Here is a 23716-nt window from a genome sequence, read left to right as displayed (position 1 = left end):
GTTGGCGGTGATAAATGCGCATTTAGGCATGTCTTCTTCGGCCATAAACACTTGGTGATACCCCGAGAAGGCGTCCAGTAGGCTCAGCATGGTGTAGCCCGCCGTGGCGTCGATCAAACTATCTATTCGAGGCAAGGGATAGCAATCTTTGGGGCATGCTTTATTAAGGTTGGTGAAGTCTACACACATTCTCCATGCCCCCGATGACTTCTTCACCATTACAACATTGGCTAACCATTCAGGATAAGTACAAGGCATGATAAAACCTGCCGCTAGTAACTTATCTACTTCGGCTTTGATGGCGTCGTCCTTCTCGGCGGAGGAGTTCCTCATTCTCTGCTTGACTGGGCGAGCGGTGGGGAGTACGTTCAGCTTGTGAACAATCACCTCCCGGCTCACGCCTGGCATCTCGGCCGCTGAGTATGCGAAAACGTCTTTATTCTTCCTCAGCAGATCAAGGAGGTCGGCTCTGAATTTTGGTTCCAGGTTGACTCCGACGGTCACGGTGCGGCCCGGGTCAATCTCTACCTCCTCGGTCTCTGCTCCTTCGACCATGCCGATGGTAAGATCGTTTTCGGATCTGGGGGTGTACTGTATCTGGAAGGATTTTAGTTCTGAAGCGGCAGCTCTTACCCTCACTAGATACCTTATCGTCCCGTAGTCCTGGGCTTCGCACTCTCCTTTGATCTGGCTAGTCACTAAGAGTGAGTCTGTCGTCACCATGATATGCTCCGCTCCGGCGGTTTTAGCTAGCTCAACTCCGGTTATTACCGCCTCGTATTTGGATTCATTGTTTGAGGCCAATGAGGTAAGCCTTAAGGCGTACTCAAACACGTCTCCGTTTGGGCTGATAATAACGTTGTCGGCTTTCGAGTTATTCGTCGCGGAGGGGCCATTAGCGTAAACCTCCCATAAATCGGGATCTTCGTTTTACGAGATGAGCTTCTGCGCCTCCCCCCGGTCCGAGACATATATCAGCGTTAGGGCCCTGATGGATATCACAGCGTCGATTTCGCTCAAAGTGACCCGGCCTATGAGAACGTTGTGGGCAGACGTGCCGTCGATGACTATGAATTCAGACGTAACACTCTTGGCTGCACTCCCCTCGCCGAACCTCACCGTGTCGACCGACCCAGGGGGGTACCAGGCCGTCCCCAGAAAAGCTGTACAACGAGTTGGTGCAGGGGCTCAAATCTTCGATCCTCAGCCCGAGGCTGAGAAAGCATTCTCTGTACATAACGTTTGTGTAGGCGCCTGTGTCAATCAGGCACCTCTTCACCAAGTGGTTGGTTATGTCCAGGCGGACTGTAAGTGGGTCGCTATGAAAAGCGACGACTCCATCGTAGTCCCCTTGTCCGATGGTCATGTCTGGGATGCTGGGAACGGGGGTTGCTGTGTTGGGCACAAAGTTGATGGCCGGATAAGGCTCATCCTGGGGCCGTTTGTGCTCATGAGCGGACCCTCTTTGCTCTCGTTGTCCCGATGACGACATTGACTACTCCTACCCGCTCGGCGGCGGACTTCTTGTTCGATCCGCCGGCATCCGGTTTTGGGCCTGGCAACATATTTGCCGAGGCTCCCCTTTCGGATCGGTTCTTCAATGGCATCCTTCGGTGTCGGCAATCGTTGGTCGGGTGTCCGGTGTGGCCGTGGTACTCACGATCATTGGCTCGTGTCACCGTCACTCCTCGGCCTAGGGGGTCTTTCCCATTTCTGGCCCTCGTTCTTGCTCAGAACGAAAACCTCGGCGGCCGATACGACTAGGGGGGTGCGATCTTCGTACCGTTTTTTATAGTACGTTCCCGAGCTCCCCCCGGTATCCGCCGGGCCTTGTTTCCAGGCAGGCTTGTCTGGCCGCGACCCATCATTCTTACGGCGTCTTTCATCGGACCGTGACCCGTTGTTGCCACGGCGCCTTCCATCCAGGCTGTCCTCCCGGCGGCTCTTTTTCCCTGAGTGCTCGGCCTCGCTGGGGCCTACCCAGGTCTTGTGATAGTCTTCTACCTTGATGGCTTGGTCAGCCAACTGCCTGGCGGCGTCCATGCTCAGGCCTCCGCACTTGATGAGCTCATTTTTTAAATCTCCCCTTGGGAGGCCCTTCATCAGTGCGAAGGCTGCCAGTTCGGGATTAAGTTCTCGAATCTGCTGGACCTTTCCGTCAAACCTCTTTACATAGCTCCGCAGAGACTCGCCTTCCTCCTGTCTGATAGTCAGGAGGTCAGATGTCTCTACGGCTCTTCTCTTGTTGCAGGAGTACTGGGCTAGGAAAGCGCCTTTTAGGTCGGCGTAATAGTACACCAAGCCATCGGGAAGCCCTTTGTACCAGCTCTGAGCCATCCCATGCAAAGTTGTTGGGAAAATTCGGCACCAGACCTCGTCGGGCTGCTCCCATACCGACATGTAAGACTCGAAAGCCTCAGCGTGGTCGGCTGGGTCACTATCTCCCTTGTATGACAGAGGTGGCAACTTGAGCTTATGTGGCACCGGGACGTCTAGGACGTAGGCGTTGAGGGGTTGCCTAACCACGTGTCGAACGACACGCGGCGATCGGCTCCTTGCATCCCTAACCTGGCTCCTCCCCCCGTAGCGGGAGGGGCTCCTTCTTCGACTCGGACTTCTTCTCCAACTCTGCCGAGTCGGACTCCCTCGGCTCCTTCGGGGTGAGCCTCGTTCGTGTGGCGGGGACGCTGTCCTCCCATGAGTGCCGGAAGGACTTAGGTCTACCGCGCCCACTTTGGGCTCCCCCGGCGTCTTGACTGGGTCGGCTTCTCCTAGTGCTCCGTTCAAATTTCTCGGAGTCACGTTTTGGGCCCTGTTCTCCCGGACGATTTCCGCCGCTCTTGTCGGCGTGACGTGTGTGAGCGGGCGTATTGCGATTAGGTCCAGGAGCATTTTCAGCTTTGCTACGTCAACCACATGTCCCATGATGGTGACCTGGTTGGCTGGCACCGGCGTGTCGGGTATTATTGGCATCCCGAACTCTGGTTGGATTACTCCGCCGATGGAGGGTTGCTCGACTCCAGATTTGTGGACGGTATCATTTTGGTAGAATTCGGTTTCGTCCGTCACGAATACCTCTTGTTGCTTCGACATCTTCTCGGCTTTTTGGGTGGGTTTTTTGTGTGTATATTTTTATTTGGGAATGAATGTGACTAGCTTCTAGTGTCTCTTCCCACAGACGGCGCCAATTGTTCCGGGTGTAATTCCAGAGCAAGTATCGTTACCACCCGTGGCTTGTAGAATAATGTCTTAGGTTGAATCCTTCTTGCTTCTATCGTCCCTCTCGGCCTCTCCTGCAACAATGAACAAACTGAGGGCTTGGCTTTGTGCCAAGCGTACTCACTCCGACGCTCAAGTCAGTAAACTTAAAGGATTAAGCTGTGTTGCTTGGCTAGGTATGTATTGTAGAGAGATAAGGGAGATATTACCAGATGAATAGTATCTTTAGGTTCAGTTGTGGGGATCCTTTCCTCAAAGAAGGTTGAGGAGTATTTATAGGCTTCCACCTTTTGTCACGTAGTGGCCAAGTGGCCAAGTGGCTAGCAGGTGGAAAGACCGTTCTACCCTCGGCCGATGGACCCATGGCAGGCCGGCCGAGGGTCTTGGATATGAGTACGCGGATATGTGTCCCGGCTGGCGGGTTGTCGCGCCGAGACCCTGGCTAACAGGCCGATGGGCTGCATCGGCTAGGCAGTCTAAGTCGTTGACTTGCTGTGGATATCCTTGACCTTGCTCAGTGTGTTGACTTGGTCAGCGGTGCAGAATATGCCCCATCACAAATATTCAAATATTTTCGAAATATTTCTTTCAAAGACGAGCCTTAATTAACTGTTGACTCAACTGTTGTTTTTGCACCTAAACGTAAATTCGTGTTAAACGATCACCTTACAACACATGACATTAGCACTAATGACTATCTTCATCTTTGATCTTCATGATGACATTCTTGATAACCTTGAATTGACAATTGGAGCTTCATGCTGCATGGTTAAACTTAAGAGGCACACAATTAAATAACAATAATTTGTCTTAAGGCATCATCAACACTAGCTTAATCAAATTGGGTTTCTTCAATTTCCCCCTTTGATGATGGCAAGACAAATAAAATTCAGTGTGCAATTCCCCCTTAATCCATGGTCAAGGTTAACAAGTCAAAACATGATCAAAATAAGATGCATAAATACATGGTCATTGAAAATTAAAATTTTTCATTAGACTAGGTAGAACATATTATCGTTAAGTAAACATAGTTACGGTGAACGCAAGCCTAAGAGTCATTGAATCACCACCTGCAATTTTAAACAACTTCCCCCTCTTGACATCATCAAGTAGGAAGAACACAAGTCTAAATAAGGATTAGAGTTATACAAAACAAATTGTTTAACAACTAACCACATAACCAATATTAGTAAAATATATCACAAACACAAAGCCAAGGTAAAAAGGGATTATAAAGGCTTTTGTTTTGATTAGGCATTAGGCATGGTTATGGCAAAAGGCTTGGTACGACATACGGCATAGGCTAGGCACGGCATAGAGCAAGAGATCAATCATCGGCTTCTTCGGTTTCATCTTCTCCAACCAACCCGTGAACCATCTCCATAAGCTGTTCATTTTGACCCTTAACCTCCTTGAGTTCCTTACGCAAACCCGACACTTCCAAACGAAGAACCGCAATCTCACTCAATTGAGCATGTTGGAGATCCAACAAGGCTTTAACATCCTTAGTGAGACGTGTCATAGAAGACTATTGCATAGAGGAGGAGGCGATATCCGTAGCCTTCATACCCGACCAAATACGAGCAAGTTTATCACCATCAATTTTCAAGTACATTTGTGATAAAACTCCCGAGGTCATAGTGTCACACATGTGATCCACACCGAAACTAGTCGAGTCCACAATATCCATTTTCTCGAAAATGACCGATAACCACATCCCATATGCTAACACGGTGGAACTATCAACCTTACGCTTCTCTACTATCTTAGCAAGATGATCAATGTGAAAGAACATCAAAGCGGGTAGGTTAATTTGTAGGTGTTTAGCAAGATAATAAATCAACCACATGTTTAGCACACCACACACACCACGACTCTCATTACATGGAATCAAGGTTCGATAAATAAAATTGAAAAAGAACCGGTGGTTTATTTTGATTTCTCTCGGTTTGAGTGTGATAGGGGACGTAGCTTTGGGACTTAGAAACTTTGTTATGGTCAAGGAACTTATAACATCAATAGTCGGCCAACCACCCTTAGGAAATGAGGACAACCCGGTTGTAGGGATACCGAGTAAATTTCCAACAATTTCAACATTGAGTCACAAGGGTTTGTTATTGATCACGGCGGTAAGACTACCCGATTGGACATCGACTTTGACCGTAGTATAAAATTGAACAATCTCCGCTAAATAAACTCGATTATAGAGATTAAGAAGACTCTCCCACTTTTGTGCATGAATTGCATCTTTAAAGAATTTAAAAGCGGGGGACGAATCATACCATTCGAGTTCATAGCGACGGCCCGATTTAAAGTTCCCTTGGATGACATGCTTGCAACAATCAAATATATCCTTTGGAAAGCGATACCCATGAAGAATCTCGAGTGCCTTGGACTTGTTCTCATCAAGAGGTTGCTCAATAGCAATCATAGCACTATTCGATTCATCAACTTCCTTTGCCATTTCCTCCACTTTCCTTTTCTTTGAGATCAACCGAGTAGACACTCTCTTAGCTTTGCCTTTCGGTTTGGGAACGGTTTCCTCCTTGAATAACTCGTCATCATTGAAGACGGCATTCAATTTCTCCGTGTCAATTTTCGTTTCCACAACCGTTGCCTCACTCACGGTTTTGCCTTTCCTTTTTCGCCTTTTATTACCAACCATATCCTTCAACATTTCATCACTACCAACACTTCCCTTCGATTTCGATTTTGATTTCGATTTCGATTTCCCATTGCTCTTCTCAACCGATTCCTCCACACTTTTCTCAACACTCTTTTCTTTTTCCTCACTTTTTTCAATTGATTTTTCAACACTCTTTTCTTTTTCTTTTTCAATGTTTTCCTCATTCTCCTCTTCACTTTCATTTTTCTTCTCCTCACTGTTTTTCTCTCCTTCCTTCTCGGCATCCTCATCAAAAATCTCCTCATCTTTTTCACTTTCCTTACCAACACCAACATCAACTTCCTCAACTTCTTGAATGATTGTATTTCCATCATCATCAAACTCACCAACAACCCGTGAGCTTCCTTCTTCACCCTCGGTTTCGGTTGCATGCGGCATATTCAAATCGAATTTTTGATTGAACACCCGACTTGAGAATCTCCTAGCCTCGGCAGCAGTTTTAGGATGATTAGCAACTGATTTCTTTCTTGTCATTGGGGCGTTTGGCACAAAAACTCTAGGTTTCTTCTGTGGTTTTTGATTTTGGGCAGTTTTTGATCCAAGACTTTCGATTTGTGGCTTAACCGAGGTAGTTTTCGGCTTGTAGGAGTCTTGGATTTCCTTCAAAGTTTTCTTAGTTGATTTTGGAGGCATGATTCTTATAGTGAAAGTAAAAGTGACAGTTGGTAGAGGGATGTGTAGGACGGTTTTGGAGAATATTTGGGGAAGGTGTAATTTTTTGAAAATTTTGAAAGTGAGTAAGGAGGTCATAATTTAAGAGTTGAAAATTTGTACATGTAGTAAATGAGGTGAATAGTGTTTTAGGCTTTTTTATTTGATTGGTTGAGAGGAAGGTGGGTGTAGCCGGTTAGGTGGGGTTTAGGCGGCTAGGACATGGGTAATGGGGAAAGGAGATTTGATGGTTAGATGAAGGTTTAGTGGTTCCATGTGAATAATTACTTTACCCATTGGATTTACATGCAAATTAATCATTTAATTCATTGAGTAAAAATAACACATAATCTCTTATAAAAACAAATGTAACATCTACTCTAGTCAATCATCGAGGGCAAGTCGTCATAAAATTTTAAGCGGAATCCAACAAACCAATTTCCAACCGAAGTTTTACGAATTGTTCACTTTCAAGCGGTTTTGTAAAAATGTCGGCTATTTGATCTTCCGTTCTACAAAATTTAAGACGAATTTGACCTTTTTCCACATGAGCACGTAAAAAATGATGTCTTATGTCAATATGCTTAGTCCTTGAGTGTTGTATAGGGTTCTTTGAAATGTTAATGGCACTAGTATTATCACAAAAGATAGGAGTTGAATCAAAGATAATACCATAGTCCCTTAGTTGTTGTCGAACCCAAAGAACTTGCGCGCAACACAATGCGGCACTTACGTACTCGCTTTCAGCGGTGGAAAGAGCAACGGTGTTTTGCTTCTTAGATGCCCATGAGATCAAACACGGACCTAAGAAAGTAGCCATCCCGGATGTACTCTTTCGATCACCAACGCTTCCGGCATAATCTGCATCCGAGTATCCTAAAAGCTCAAATGGACAATGTGAGGGATACCAAAGATACAAATTAGACGTTCCAACTAAATACCTAAGAATACGTTTTACGGCAATGAAATACGATTCTCTAGGACTAGCTTGGAAACGAGCACATAGACATACACTATATAAAATATCCGGTCGACTAGCGGTCAAATAAAGTAATGAACCGATCATACCTCGATACATCGTTTCATCTACTTTCTTACCATTCTCATCTTTGTCAAGCTTTGTGGACGAAACCATAGGTGTAGAGAAGGGTTTAGAATTAGTCATACCGAACTTACATAGCATCTCCTTTATGTACTTTTGTTGATGAATCGTCACACCATCTTGAGTTTGCTTGATTTGAAGCCCAAGGAAGAAACCTAGTTCTCCCATCATACTCATCTCAAACTCAGATTTCATTAGTTCCGAAAAGTACAAATAAAGGAGTTCATTCGTTGCACCAAATATTATGTCATCGACATAAATCTTTACAATCAACAGTTCACCACACTGTGACTTTATGAACAATGTCTTATCAACCGATCCACGCACAAAACCATTTTCCAAAAGAAATTTTGACAAGCGATCATACCAAGCTCTTGGAGCCTGTTTTAAACCATAAAGCGCCTTGTCCAATTTAAAAACATGGTTTGGAAATTCATTGTTCATAAAACCCGGTGGTTGCTCCACAAAGACCTCTTCTTCTAAATAACCATTTAGAAAAGCCGTTTTGACATCCATTTGAAACAGTTTGATGCCTTTGTGAGCTGCAAAAGCTATGAGCATACGTATGGCTTCAAGCCTAGCTACTGGTGCGAAGGTTTCATTATAATCAATGCCTTCTTGTTGTTTAAATCCTTGCACCACTAGTCTAGCTTTATTCCTTACGATATTGCCCGAATCATCTACCTTATTGCGAAAGACCCATTTGGTATCAATCACGGTACAACCAGTAGGTCTAGGGACAAGATGCCATACCTCATTCCTTTTGAATTGATTAAGTTCCTCTTGTATTTCCATCACCCAACTCGGATCTTCAAGTGCCATGGTGATGTTTGTCGGTTCAATTTGTGAGAGGAACGCATGAGATGCAAAGAAATCATTGAGGGATGATCTTGTTTTCCTTCCCGAATTCAAGTCACTGGTCAAGTTAGAAAGGGGGTGAGATTTTTGGTGTTTCCACTTCTTTGGTACGATTAAGAATGGTGAGGCTTCTTGGGGTTCTGACTCAACAGTTCGCTCAACTGTTGGTTCTGGTTCATTTTGTGTTTGAGGGTTTGTTTCTGTTTGTCCATTTTGTTCAAGTGTACCCTCATTCCCCCTGGATGTCGTAGCCTCATTTTGTGGTCAAGTGGTTCTGTTCCCCCTGTCTCTCGGCCAGTTCCTTCAATCAACAGTTGATCCGACTTTTGATTCTACTCCTTTTGTTCGTTCTCCTCGTGTGCATCATCCATGTCATGTCGGATCATTCCAAGCTCATAGTCCTCATCATCTTCATCATCCTCTTCCTGTGTATTAGAATGAAAAAGACTAGACTCATCAAATATGACATGCACATTTTCTTCCATTTTCATGGTTCGTTTATTATACACTTTATAAGCCTTGCTACGATCCGAATAACCGACAAATACGGCCTCATCACTACGAGCATCAAGTTTACCCAAATTATCCTTTCCATTGTTGTGAACAAAATATTTGCTTCCAAAACATTTCAAATAGGATAAATTAGGATTTCTTCCTTTAAGCAACTCGTAGGGTGTTTTGTTAAGCATTTTTCGGATCATAACACGGTTATAAATGTGACATGATGTGTTGACGGCTTCGGCCCAAAAATTCTTTGGCAACTTACTACTAATGAGCATATTCCTAGCCATGTTTTCAAGTGTACAGTTCATACGCTCTACAACCCCGTTTTGTTGAGGTGTAGCACGCGCGGAAAAGTTATGGCTAATACCGTGCTCATCACAATAAGTAATAAATGAGGAATTTTCGAATTTGGTTCCATGGTCGGATCTCAAAGATATGAGCTTTTTATCAAACTTGTTTTGGACCTTTTTCAACCAAATTAAAAATTCATCAAATACTTCATCTTTAGAACTTAAGTAGAGAAGCCAAACAAATCGTGAAAAATCGTCAACAATCACACATAAGAAACGGCTACCTCCTTTACTTCTAACACGCATTGGACCACATAAATCAATATGAAGTAACTCAAGAGGTTTAGATGTACTAACGAACTTTTTGGATTTAAAGGAGCTTTTTACTTGCTTCCCCTTAGCACAATCATCACACAAACTATTAAAGTCAAATTTCATATTGTAACAACCCGGATTATAAAACAAGGGAAAAACTTATATAAAATGAATATCAGAGTACGATACTGATAAAAGGGTCAAGGTGGCGGAAACACCTGACCAATCCGGTTCGTTACTAACTCCAAAACAACTAATACATTATTCAAAAGTTCTTAAAACATAAGGCAAACTTCTAATTTATTATTAAGCTCGCTTCGCACATTCCCCAAGCAAGCATCAACCAAACAGCATCAAACTGAACAACCTGAAAAGGGGGTCGACAATCAGTCGGGAGTAACTAGATGCTCTCCCAGTCATGTTTACAACAATTGAATAATAATCAACAATCATTAACAAATGAAATGTAAAACCAGTAAACATGCGAGATCATCTATACTCATGAAAGACCCAACAAGCTTACCATGACTTATCAATCTTAAACGAATGCAATCATGCAAACCTAGAACATATGCAACCACTAGGCCATGAATACTTACAATACTAGTAGTGACAAACGACCCACAACAACCTAAGGCACAAAGCTAGCATCGAAGCATAGCAAACATGGTGACACACAATCCACAGCAACAGAAGGCACAAAGCTAGCAACAAAGCATAGTGAATAGAGCAAATGCCCGTTAGAGCGTATAACCACTGCCTCTAACTTGCCAGAGCGTATAACCACTGCCTCTAGCTGACGGAGCGTATAACCACTGCCTCCATCGGTGTGGAGCGTATAACCACTGCCTCCACGGTACTATGTATAGCGTATAACCACTGCCTATATGTCTAAGACCTGGCCAGACTCTCGGTAAACCGAACGACACTCGGGACCCAGAGCGTATAACCACTGCCTCTGGCCACCCCCGAACATAGACCAAATAAATCCCGCATCAACGGGTAGCGTTGGTTCAATCCGATAGTATATAACTGACACTACCGTCATCTATTCAAACCAGCAAACAAACCAATGCACAGTATAACTGACTGTACTAACATGTGTGAACCACATCACGACTCAACTCATAGGATAGTGTAACTGACCATCCTACTTATCATATGAACAAGAGTAACCAAAGATACATACAACAGAAGGACATAATACGTTGAACACAATACAACATATGAAGCAAGTATAAGCAACCAATGTTATAGTAACTTCAACCATAACTTTAACATTAACCATTCAATGTTATAGCAACCCTAACCATAACATAAACTCTGGATGCGAGGTTATAGTAACCTCGACTATAACTTCAACATATACGACTTGAAATTATACTTACCTCAACTATAACTTTGACACGAAACTCAAAGTTATACTAGTCCCAACCATAACCTTGAGCCATAAATCTCAGGGTACGTTAGTTCCAGCTATAACCTTATCTCGTACTTCAATGTTATAGTAGCTCGAGCCATAACTAGAGTAACTACCCAAAGTTGTACTAACTTCAGCTATAACACTTGAATCATCATCAATGTTATACTAGCTTTAGCTATAACTTTGGAGATAACCCTTGGCCGCCTATCATGCCGCCACTAGGGTTTATTCGTAAACCCTAATTACGCTCATGACACCCATAATAAACACATAACCAACATACGATATATAATTAATACATTAAAGCATATACAAACATGTTTAAACATAATTAACATGATAATAAACAATCAAACATGTACTAATCATACAAAACATTCATTAAATCATATTAATTACATCAATTGGCATAAACACAATTAAAAGAAAACACCTAGTTACCTTATTAAGCAAATAATCCTAAAGATCGTCTTCAACGATGTAAACGTCTTCTCCAGGTGCAACTTCCACGCCTTCATTAAAATCATCCACGTGCCAAAGATAACGAAACTAATAAATATACTAACTATATATATAAAAACTATAAAAACTATAAAACTATGCGAAACATAAAACTTACGAAGAAGATAGATAAATCCAAGAAGTAGGATCGATCTAAGCACGAAAGATGATGAAGGAAGGAGGAACAAAGGAAGAACGGCACGAAACCCTAGGAAGGGGCGTGCGGCACAAGGAGGAAGAGAGGAGGAGAGAATTTAGGTTTAGGGTTTTGTGAGAAAAGAGAAGCAAGGGTTTGATTTCCCTTCTTATTTATAGAGAAGTTCATGGGTTTATTCTAGGTTTAGGCCCAAAACTTACCCATCTACACCAAGGAACACGTGAGACCCGAGGAAGAAACGGGTCTTCATCGTTTTTCGAGCCCAACGAGCCTCAAAGACAAGAAATGGATATTTTCCCGAAAAATAAAATATAAAATATGGGAAAATAAAATTAAAGAATTATATTATGGAAATTAGGGGTGTTACAATCCAACCCCCTAAAAAGAAGTTTCGTCCTCGAAACTTGATAACAGAACTACCTCACTCGAAAAGATGTGGATGCTTTTCTCGCATAGACGCTTCGGTTTCCCAAGTCTCTTGCTCAAACTTCTGACTCCTCCATAGAATCCGAACTAAAGGTACAACCTTATTCCTTAACCTCTTCTCCTGACGTTCCAAAATACGAACAGCACGTTCCTCATAAGTCAGGTTAGGCTCAACCTCGATAACATCAGCCTGTAGAACATGAGAAGGATCACTGCGATAACGGCACAACTGCGACACATGGAACACATCGTGAACCTTTGACAGATTCGGAGGTAAAGCCAACCTATAGGCTACCTCGCCAACTCTCTCGAGCACCTTATATTCCAATGTACTTAGGACTAAGCTTGCCCTTAAGCCCAAACCTCTTAACACCTTTCATCGGCGAAACCTTAAGAAAAACCTTGTCGCCAACCTCAAACTCAATCGGCCTACGCCGCGAGTCTGCATACGTCTTCTGTCGATCCTGGGCTGCCTTAAGCTTCTCGCAGATCAACCTCACTTGCTCAATCGATTCTTGAACCAACTCTGGACCAAGAACGACAGCCTCACTAGAATCGTCCCAACATAAAGGACTACGACACTTCCTTCTATAAAGTGCCTCAAACGGAGCCATCTGAATACTCGCTTGGTAACTGTTGTCGTAGGAGAACTCCACAAGCGGTAAACTCTTCTACCAACTAACTTGAAAATCCAAAGCACAAGCTCGCAACATATCCTCAAGCGTTTGAATCGTACGCTCAGTCTGACCATCAGTTGCAGCGTGAAAAGCCGTACTCATCTTAAGCTCACTACCCAAAGCTAACTGAAGCTTCTTCCAAAACTGAGAACAAAACCATGGATCACGGTCGGAGATGATATCCTTAGGAACTCCATGAAGACGAATGATCTCACGCTGATAAGCATTCGCTAGTTCCTCGAGACTCCAAGTCTTCTTCATTGGAATGAAATGCGCGACCTTAGTTAAACGATCAACCACGACCCAAATCGCATTCATTCCTCTCGGAGACCTCGGCAAACCCATGACGAAGTCCATCGAAATCGAATCTCATTTCCATGTGGGAATCTCCAAGGGTTGCAGTAGACCACCAGGTCTCTGATGTTCGAACTTGACCTTCTGACAAACCAAGCAACGGCTCACAAACTCGGCGATCTCTTTCTTCATACCCGGCCACCAAAACTTTAGCTTCAGATCCTTATACATCTTATCACCACCAGGATGAACCGAATAGGGAGTACTATGAGCCTCCTTGAGAATCTTACATTTTAAGACCTCACAGCTAGGCACACACCAACGACCATGGAATCGTAGACCATCATCAGGTCCAACGTCGAAGTCTTTGGCACGTCCTTCGCTTATAGCGACTCGAACTCCTTCTAAGTATTCATCCTCTCTTTTCTTAACTCGGATCTCGTGAAGGATCTCGGGTTCAGCAACCATTGCACTCAAATCTAAAGTACCAGGAAGAACTACCTCAAGGCTCATCTTCTGGAACTCTCGACTCAAGTCGTCAGGTAACACCAACACCGGTCTCATAGCATGACACACCTTGCGACTCAAGGCATCAACAACCACGTTTGCCTTACCCTCATGATACTGCAGCTCAATCTTGTAGTCGTTAAGCAGCTCCAACCAACGACTCTGCCTCATGTTAAGATCTCTCTGAGTGAAGAAATCCTTCAAGCTCTTATGATCCGTATAAAAGTTGCAAGAGACTTCATACAAGTAGTGTCGCCACAGCTTAAGTGCAAACACCACTGCTGCTAACTCAAGATCGTGAGTCGGATAGTTCGTCTCGTGAACTTTCAACTGACGGGACGCATAAGCCACAACTTTACCCTTCTGCATCAAGACACAACCTAACCCAAACTTTGACGCATCACAGAAAACGTCGAACTCAACGCCCTCTTCTGGTAGAGTCAACACAGGAGCGGTAGTCAACCTCTTCTTCAACTCCTGAAAAGCAGCTTCACAAGCCTCAGTCCAAATGAACTTGGATTCCTTCTTCATTAACTAAGTCATCGGTCTTGCGATCTTAGAGAAATCATGTACAAACCGACGATAATACCCAGCTAGTCCAAGAAAACTCCGAACCTCGTTCACATTCTTTGGACTTTCCCATTCAACCACAGCTCGAATCTTCGACGGGTCAACCATAACTCCATCGCCAGATATCACATGACCCAAGAAGGTAACTTCCTTTAACCAAAACTCACACTTCGAGAACTTAGCATACCACTTCTGCTTACGCAAAATCTCCAAGATAACACGAAGGTAATTCTCGTGTTCAGCCTCATCTCTCGAGTAAATCAGTATGTCGTCTATGAACACCACGGCACACTTATCCAAATACTCGCTGAAAGTGTGGTTCATCTGATCTATAAAAATGGCAGGTGCATTCGTCAAACCAAACGGCATTACCACGAACTCATAATGGCCATACCTTGATCGAAAAGCAGTTTTAGGAATATCTTCATTCCTAACTGGAATATGATGGTAACCTGACCTCAGATCGATCTTCGAGAACACACTAGCACCATGGAGCTGATCAAACAAATCCTCGATCCTCGGCAAAGGATACTTATTTTTGATAGTAACCTTGTTCAGCTCACGGTAGTCAATGCACAAACGCATACTACCATCTTTCTTTTTTACAAACAAAACAGGAGCACCCCACGGCGAAGCACTCGGTCGGATAAAACCCTTATCGATCATCTCCTCAAGTTGCTTCTTAAGTTCCTGTAACTCAGCTGGTGCCATACGATAAGGAGCTTTCGAAATGGGACCAGTTCCAGGTAGCAACTCAATCGAGAACACTACATCTCGCTCAGGAGGAATACCAGGTAGATCCTCGGGAAAGACATCGGGAAACTCCCTAACCACAGGGATATATTCTAACTTAGGCTCAACTGAAACACCATGGACACTGCACAGATAGATCTGATGACCCTTTCTACCCATGTTAACCATCTTCATAAGAGAAACCCACTTGACCGTAGGTGTAACCCTAACACCCTGATAAGAAACCCTCGAACCTGTAGGACTCTTAAGCACAATCTTCTGATCACGACAAAGGAACCTAACGTCATAGCGAGATAACCAATCCATACCCAAAATCACATCAAACTCTCCGAGTTTGAATTGGACGAGATCGGCAGGAAGGATCGCCCCTGCGATACTAACAGGTACGTCCTTGAAAAGAACAGAGCAAGAAACAATCTCACCCGTAGGAAGGGATATAGAGGTATGAACGGATGATGAAGAAGAGAGTCCAGCTCAGACAGAAAAGGATTCAGATACGAAAGACATCGATGCACCCGTATCAAAAAGAACAAAAGCAGATAAAGAATGAACGAGAAAGGTACCCGTAACCACATCTGGATTAACATCTGCCTCAGCACGACTCATAACGAACACTCGACCAGTCTTCGGGGCTTCAACCTTCGGCGTTTCCGCCTTTGGTTTCTGGGGACAATCAACAGCCTTGTGTCCCCGGAGCTCTGCATGTGTAACATATGATCGGAGTATCAGGAGCACAACTCTTTCCCGGATGGTAAGGCTTCCGGCATTTGTAGCAAGTCATGCCCTCCCTCGCTTGACTCTGATCACGCGGTGTATACGGACAAACCTCGAACTTCTGCTTCTTATGGGAAGAACTAGGAGCAACATAAGGCCTCTTCACGAACTTACTCTTTGCGCTCTCCTCAGCCTCGGTAGCAAGAACTGAATCATAGATACTAAGAGCACGATCATAAGCCTGTTGGAAGGAAGTTGAAGGAATACCAGACATAGCAGTCTGGACCTTAGGAGCTAGATTCTTCTCATAGCGACGAGTCCTCGAAACCTCGTCCATAGCTACAGAAGTAACGAAACGTGACAGCTTCACGAACTTGTTGGTGTACTCCCCCAACGGTCATGGAACCTTGCTGTAGACGAAAGAACTCATGCTCCTTCTGCCAGCGCATCTCTTCGGGATAAAACCTCTTCTTCAGCGCTTCAGAGAAGACAGCCCAACCAAATCCTGGTTGAACTTCCAGACCAGCTCTAGCAAGAGCCCACCAGTTGTCGGCCTCGTCCTTCAGATAATAGGTGGCGATATCCACCATCTGATCCTCAGGACATCCAGTAGCGAGGAAGAACTTCTCGATCTCTCGAATCCAAGCCTCCAAGGCAGTAGGATCATTCGCACCATCATAAGTCGGAGGACGGTGACGAGCAAAGCGATCAAACACTGTCGATTGCGGATGGTTGTTGTTGTTGTTGTTGTTGTTGTTGTTATTGTTATTGAGGTGATTAGTGAAACCTTCGGCCATAGATGCCAAAGCGGCCTCAAGTCTCCTGATGTGATCTGCATCAGACTCACCATTTCCATTGTGCACCATCTGCAAGAACGAAATCTCGTTATAAGTGGTAGAACCTAAGTACCACTCCAAACAACTACTCATACACTTTACAAACATAAGAAAACCAACAAATCCTATTGGTTTCTACCCCATTTACTCTCACTCATTAACTAAGTCATTTATTTTAGTCATCAACTAAGCGAGAGTTGGGAGCGTGTTCGCTCTGATACCAACTGTAACAACCCGGATTATAAAACAAGGGAAAAACTTATATAAAATGAATATCAGAGTACGATACTGATAAAAGGGTCAAGGTGGCGGAAACACCTGACCAATCCGGTTCGCTACTAACTCCAAAACAAATAATACATTATTCAAAGGTTCTTAAAACATAAGGCAAACTCCTAATTTATTATTAAGCTCGCTTCGCACATTCCCCAAGCAAGCATCAACCAAACAGCATCAAATTGAACAACCTGAAAAGGGGGTCGACAATCAGTCGGGAGTAACTAGATGCTCTCCCAGTCATGTTTACAACAATTGAATATAATCAACAATCATTAACAAATGAAATGTAAAACCAGTAAACATGCGAGATCATCTATACTCATGAAAGACCCAACAAGCTTACCATGACTTATCAATCTTAAACGAATGCAATCATGCAAACCTAGACCATATGCAACCAGTAGGCCATGAATACTTACAAGACTAGTAGTGACAAACGACCCACAACAACCTAAGGCACAAAGCTAGCATCGAAGCATAGCAAACATGGTGACACACAATCCACAGCAACAGAAGGCACAAAGCTAGCAACCACTGCCTCTAACTTGCCAGAGCGTATAACCACTGCCTCTAGCTGACGGAGCGTATAACCACTGCCTCCATCGGTGTGGAGCGTATAACCACTACCTCCACGGTACTATGTATAGCGTATAACCACTGCCTATATGTCTAAGACCTGGCCAGACTCTCGGTAAACCGAACAACACTCGGGACCCAGAGAGTATAACCACTGCCTCTGGCCACCCCCGAACATAGACCAAATAAATCCCGCATCAACGGGTAGCGTTGGTTCATTCCGATAGTATATAACTGACACTACCGTCATCTATTCAAACCAGGAAACAAACCAATGCACAGTATAACTGACTGTACTAACATGCGTGAACCACATCACGACTCAACTCATAGGATAGTGTAACTGACCATCCTACTTATCATATGAACAAGAGTAACCAAAGATACATACAATACAAGACGTTGAACACAATACAACATATGAAGCAAGTATAAGCAACCAATGTTATAGTAACTTCAACCATAACTTTAACATTAACTATTCAATGTTATAGCAACCCTAGCCATAACATAAACTCTGGATGCGAGGTTATAGTAACCTCGACTATAACTTTAACATATACGACTTGAAATTATACTTACCTCAACTATAACTTTGACACGAAACTCAAAGTTATACTAGTCCCAACCATAACCTTGAGCCATAAATCTCAGGGTACGTTAGTTCCAGCTATAACCTTATCTCGTACTTCAATGTTATAGTAGCTCCAGCCATAACTAGAGTAACTACCCAAAGTTGTACTAACTTCAGCTATAACACTTGAATCATCATCAATGTTATACTAGCTTTAGCTATAACTTTGGAGATAACCCTTGGCCGCCTATCATGCCGCCACTATGGTTTATTCGTAAACCCTAATTACGCTCATGACACCCATAATAAACACATAACCAACATACGATATATAATTAATACATTAAAGCATATACAAACATGTTTAAACATAATTAACATGATAATAAACAATCAAACATGTACTAATCATACAAAACATTCATTAAATCATATTAATTACATCAATTGGCATAAACACAATTAAAAGAAAACACCTAGTTACCTTATTAAGCAAATAATCCTAAAGATCGTCTTCAACGATGTAAACGTCTTCTCCAGGTGCAACTTCCACGCCTTCATTAAAATCATCCACGTGCCAAAGATAACGAAACTAATAAATATACTAACTATATATATAAAAACTATAAAAACTATAAAACTATGCGAAAACATAAAACTTACGAAGAAGATAGATAAATCCAAGAAGTAGGATCGATCTAAGCACGAAAGATGATGAAAGAAGGAGGAACAAAGGAAGAACGGCACGAAACCCTAGGAAGGGGCGCGCGGCACAAGGAGGAAGAGAGGAGGAGAGAATTTAGGTTTAGGGTTTTATGAGAAAAGAGAAGCAAGGGTTTGATTTCCCTTCTTATTTATAGAGAAGCTCATGGATTTATTCTAGGTTTAGGCCCAAAACTTACCCATATACACCAAGAAACACGTGAGACCCAAGGAAGAAACAGGTCTTCATCGTTTTTCGAGCCCAACGAGCCCAAAAGATAAGAAACGGATATTTTCCCGAAAAATAAAATATAAAATATGGGAAAATAAAATTAAAGAATTATATTATGGAAATTAGGGGTGTTACACATATTAGGAATGTCATCGACTAAGTCAAGTCGCTTAAGGGTGTTCAATGTTCTAGCATTTACGTGACCTAATCTCTTATGCCAAAGCCATGGGTCGTTCTTTTTCAAAGCACTCATACAAGACATGGTACGACTAGACAATGCAAAAAGATTAGTCAAGTAAACATCTTTAACACGTTTTCCTTCAAGAACAACTTCCCTTGTATTACCATCTAAGACACGACATTCACTAGCACAAAATTCAACAATATTACCATTATCACACAATTGAGATATGCTAAGGAGATTATGCTTTAAACTTTTGACAAGCAACACTTTGTCGACACATTGTGACGATGACTTACCAACCTTTCCGATTGCAATAATTTCACCTTTCTTATTATCACCAAACGTCACGGTGCCACTATTGTAGGCTTCTAGTGAGAGAAATTGGTTTCTACTTCCCGTCATATGACGTGAATATCCACTGTCCAAGTACCAATTGCTGCTGCCTCTCACTAATGCCTATAAGAAATCAAGAGGTTAGTTTAGGAATCCAAACGAATTTGGATCCCTTTTTGTGAGTTGCATTGTTAATCAAATCTTTGCGAACCCACTCCTTTTTAGCAACCTTGATGTTCTTATTTAAGTCGTTTAGTCTGTTAGGACAACCATTAAATACATGACCAGTCTTACCACAAAAGTTGTAAATAATATACTCAGGAAGGCCTGTATATTTTCTCCTTCGAAAATCAGTCTTGCTTGGTTCCTGGTTTCGAAGTTCTGATTCATGAATCTGTTACTTTGGAAACCAAGTCCAGCTTTCTCTTCAGATTTTTGAGACTGATTTATGAGGGAGTCTAAAATGTTTTGGCTACCTTCTCATTTCCTGTAAAACTCTTTAGCATCATGCAACTCTTTGGTCAATGTTTCAATTTTAGCAAGATGGTCAAGATTTAGTTTGCCTACTTTGTCGAAAGCGGATTTAGCATGACTACATTCATCACTAAGCAACATAGCAATTTCTTCAAGTTGCTTATTATCAAGTTGACAGGAGGTAAGGTCAGCTAGCAGTGAGTCTCGTTCTTTAATCAAAATATCAACTTGAATAATTAAAGACTCATTTTCTTTTTCAACATCAGAAACAACAGTTGAGGCAACTGTTGATTTTGACGAGCTAGCAATATTCGTGAGAACAAGATTTTCTTTCCTCAATTTTTTAATTTCTTTTCTGAGTGATGGAATGATGTTACTTTCTTTTATCTCTTCTAGACACTCTCTAAGACCAACATTTTCTTCAGCAATTTCCTCAATTTGAGTTTGCAAGTCATAGAGTTTATCAGTTTTAGCAAGACTCTTGTCAAGTACATCATCAAACATCAAACAAAGCTTATCCTTAGAAAGAGTTCTCACCTTGTTCTTGAGATTCATTACCTCGGTGTCGGAGTCATCGCTGGAGTCGTCAGAGTGCGCCATAAGACAGAGTGAGGATTCTTTCTTTGAAGACTTGGGTCCGTCAAGATCAAAACGAGTTGTCATACAAACTTTGGCATCTAATACACCTCATATTGCAGACAGGACTTTATGCTTAAAATCTTTCTTTGCAAAATCTCGTTTTTCTCTAGATTTGAACTCATTCCACTTGGGGCAATCTTTGATAAGGTGACCTTTCTCACCACATTTGAAACAAGCCACCGTGGAATAAGATCTCTTCTTTTGAAAACGTTTTTTGTTAGTATTATTGAACTTCTTAGGATTGTGACTATTGATCATATCCGCCATGTTACGTGAGTACATGGCTTGCTCGTCATCTTCATCTTCTTCCTCATCACTTGAGGTTGATTTGAGAGCGAAACCTCTAGCTTTGGAACTTTCACCCGAGCGCTTTGCGAGACTTAACTCGTGTGCCATTTGTGAGCCCATTAGCTCATTGAGGGACAACTTGGACAGAACTTTAGCCTCCTCAATAGCTGTCACCTACGGTTGCCATTTATCACTTAGGCTACGAAGGATCTTTCGGACTATATCCTCGGATTCAAACTCTATACCTAGACCTTTAAGTTCATTAACAATACTAGAAAAGCGAGAAGAAAGACAATTGATTGACTCATCTTTCATCATATTGAACATCTCATATTGTTGCATGAGAAGGTCAATACGATGCTTCTTGACTTGGGACATTCCTTCATAAGCAATATTTAACGTGTCCCAAATCTCTTTAGCCGAGGTACATCTGGAGATGCGATTGATATCTTGTTCACCGATGCCATATTGAAGAATGGACATGGCTTTAGAATTTTTCTCGACTTTACGATAGTCAGCCTCGACATAACTTTCCTCGCTTTTTACGGCACTGTTCCCATCAGAGTCAGTAACCGTTATAGCAAGGGGACCCTTTTGAATAATGACCCAACACTCATAATCCGTACTTTTGACGTAGTATTCCATACAATGCTTCCACCAGGAGTAGTTATCCCCTTTGAAGATAGGGTACTTAGTATGTTTTCCGTCCATGACTATAGGATCAACTCACTGGTAGTTAACCAGTTATCAAGAGCACAAGTCTCTGATACCAATTGAAGAGTCACGGACAAGGGCATCTAAGAGGGAGAAGGGGTGAATTAGGTGTCTATTTAAAAATTTAAGCTTAATGAAAGCTTCTTTTAAAACTCTTAAACACTTTAAACAATGCTTAGATGAAAGGAGAAGTCGATACTTAGAACTAGAGAGTTAGAAGTATTCAACAACGATTCAGCAAGCAGAAGTTACAGTGTACTCAACAGTTGATTCTGTAGATAAAAACGTGAGTAGAGTGTGCAGCAGAAATAAAACGAAATAGACACGACAAACAAGGTTTTTAAAAACTGGTTCGGTCACTACTCCGCGACCTACGTCCAGCGCTATTTTATTAAACGTCTCAGAAGTAAACTCATACAAACTAAGACCACCCCGAATAATAAAACAACTCCCCAACCTACTCCGGTTGCTAATGCTTAAAAGCTACTCCGCTTCCAAGACTTTTGCTTTGGGCTACTTCGCCGAAAGACTCCTTGCTTAAAGCTACTCCGCAATAAGACTTTTGCTTTGGGCTACTCCGCCAAAAGACTTCATCCTCAAAAGCTACTCCGCTTCGAAGACTTCGTGCTTAAGGATAACTCTATCCTAAGACTTTTTGGTTCTACCCGTTTGTTACAAGACCACTTATCTCAATGTTGTTCACTCAATTGAACGGAGGAGATAAAGTTTAAGTACAAAACACGGGATCCTTGAACACGACTAAAACGAGTAGGTGCAACAACAAACTCAAGTAAAAGACTCAAAAGATAAATAAACAAACTTGCAAAAGATTCAAAGATTTTGAAATGATAAACGGTTTTGCAAAGTTAATTTACTCAATTGAAAGCTTAAGTCTTTTTCAGTTTAAAACTCGTTTGTTGCACACTTGTAAAAATGAATTAAGCAAGCTATTTATAATGTTCAAGTAGTATACTTTACATTAAAATATCTTACACTCATAAGCACAAGTGAATAAAATAATGTAAGTAGTTTGCTTGGGCAACATGCACAAGCCATCCGAATTCCTCTACAAGCAACCGAGTATTCTTCCTCAAGAAATCGGTGCCTAAGATTGCAAGAAATCAGATTGTGTACACACACAAAAATAGACTGGGTTTTTAAACAAGAAACAAGCATAAATGGTGTGTTTATGGGAACCATAAACATTTCCATAAATGTAAAAGCAAACAACCCATTTATAGTAAGTGTCTTATTGTGCAAGCAAACTCCTTAGCAAGTCATTGAAAGCTCTATATTCTTTAAAAGAGTTCAAAGTATTTCCAGAAAACATTTGTGAAAGTTGAAAGCACTTTAACAAAGATTCAAATATTTTCGAAATATTTCTTTCAAAGACGAGCCTTAATTAAATGTTGACTCAACTGTTGTTTTTGCACCTAAACGTAAATTCGTGTTAAACGATCACCTTACAACACATGACATTAGCACTAATGACTATCTTCATCTTTGATCTTCATGATGACATTCTTGATAACCTTGAATTGACAATTGGAGCTTCATGCTACATGGTTAAACTTAAGAGGCACAAAATTAAATAACAATGAGATTAATTTGTCTTAAGGCATCATCAACACTAGCTTAATCAAATTGGGTTTCTTCAATGACAGATAGGATAAACAGCTTACCAGTTACTCTGATAATACTCGACTTGTACCTTTTTTTTTCCAGTGCAATCAGAATGATGTAATGATGGATGAGCCACATGATGCAATACCTGAACGTGTGCCATCAACCCTTCGAGTCAAGCTTACCCAATATACTACCAATAAGTTATGAGTTTGAACCGACAATGGCGACAAGGGATGAACTTCTTGGCCTGAAAAGAAAGCTACGCGGCCAGTCATTGCGCCATTCTAGAGTAATAATTTTGCAACATCATGACTACAACCCAAAGAAAGGAAGGAGAAGAGGAGGTTAAACAGACTACTTTTTCGGTTTCTCTTAATGGCGTGCGGGACAACCCTTGTATCAATAATCATGGGACTTGCTTAGAGAGGGTCGTTACCAAGAAGGTCCTGATAATTCCCACGGTAATGACACTAGTGCTTGTAAGATCAACATGGTAATGGATCAGTCGTTGTACGCAATAATCAACTTAATTCAATTAAATTGTTTATATTATATGCAAGATATGACAAGCTGCACCAACAAATTGGTTCTATGATCGTGAACTGTATTTGA

This window comes from Silene latifolia, chromosome 9, assembly GCF_048544455.1.
Source record: "Silene latifolia isolate original U9 population chromosome 9, ASM4854445v1, whole genome shotgun sequence".
NCBI classification, from domain to species: domain Eukaryota; kingdom Viridiplantae; phylum Streptophyta; class Magnoliopsida; order Caryophyllales; family Caryophyllaceae; genus Silene; species Silene latifolia.
This window is presented reverse-complemented; position numbering follows the sequence as displayed.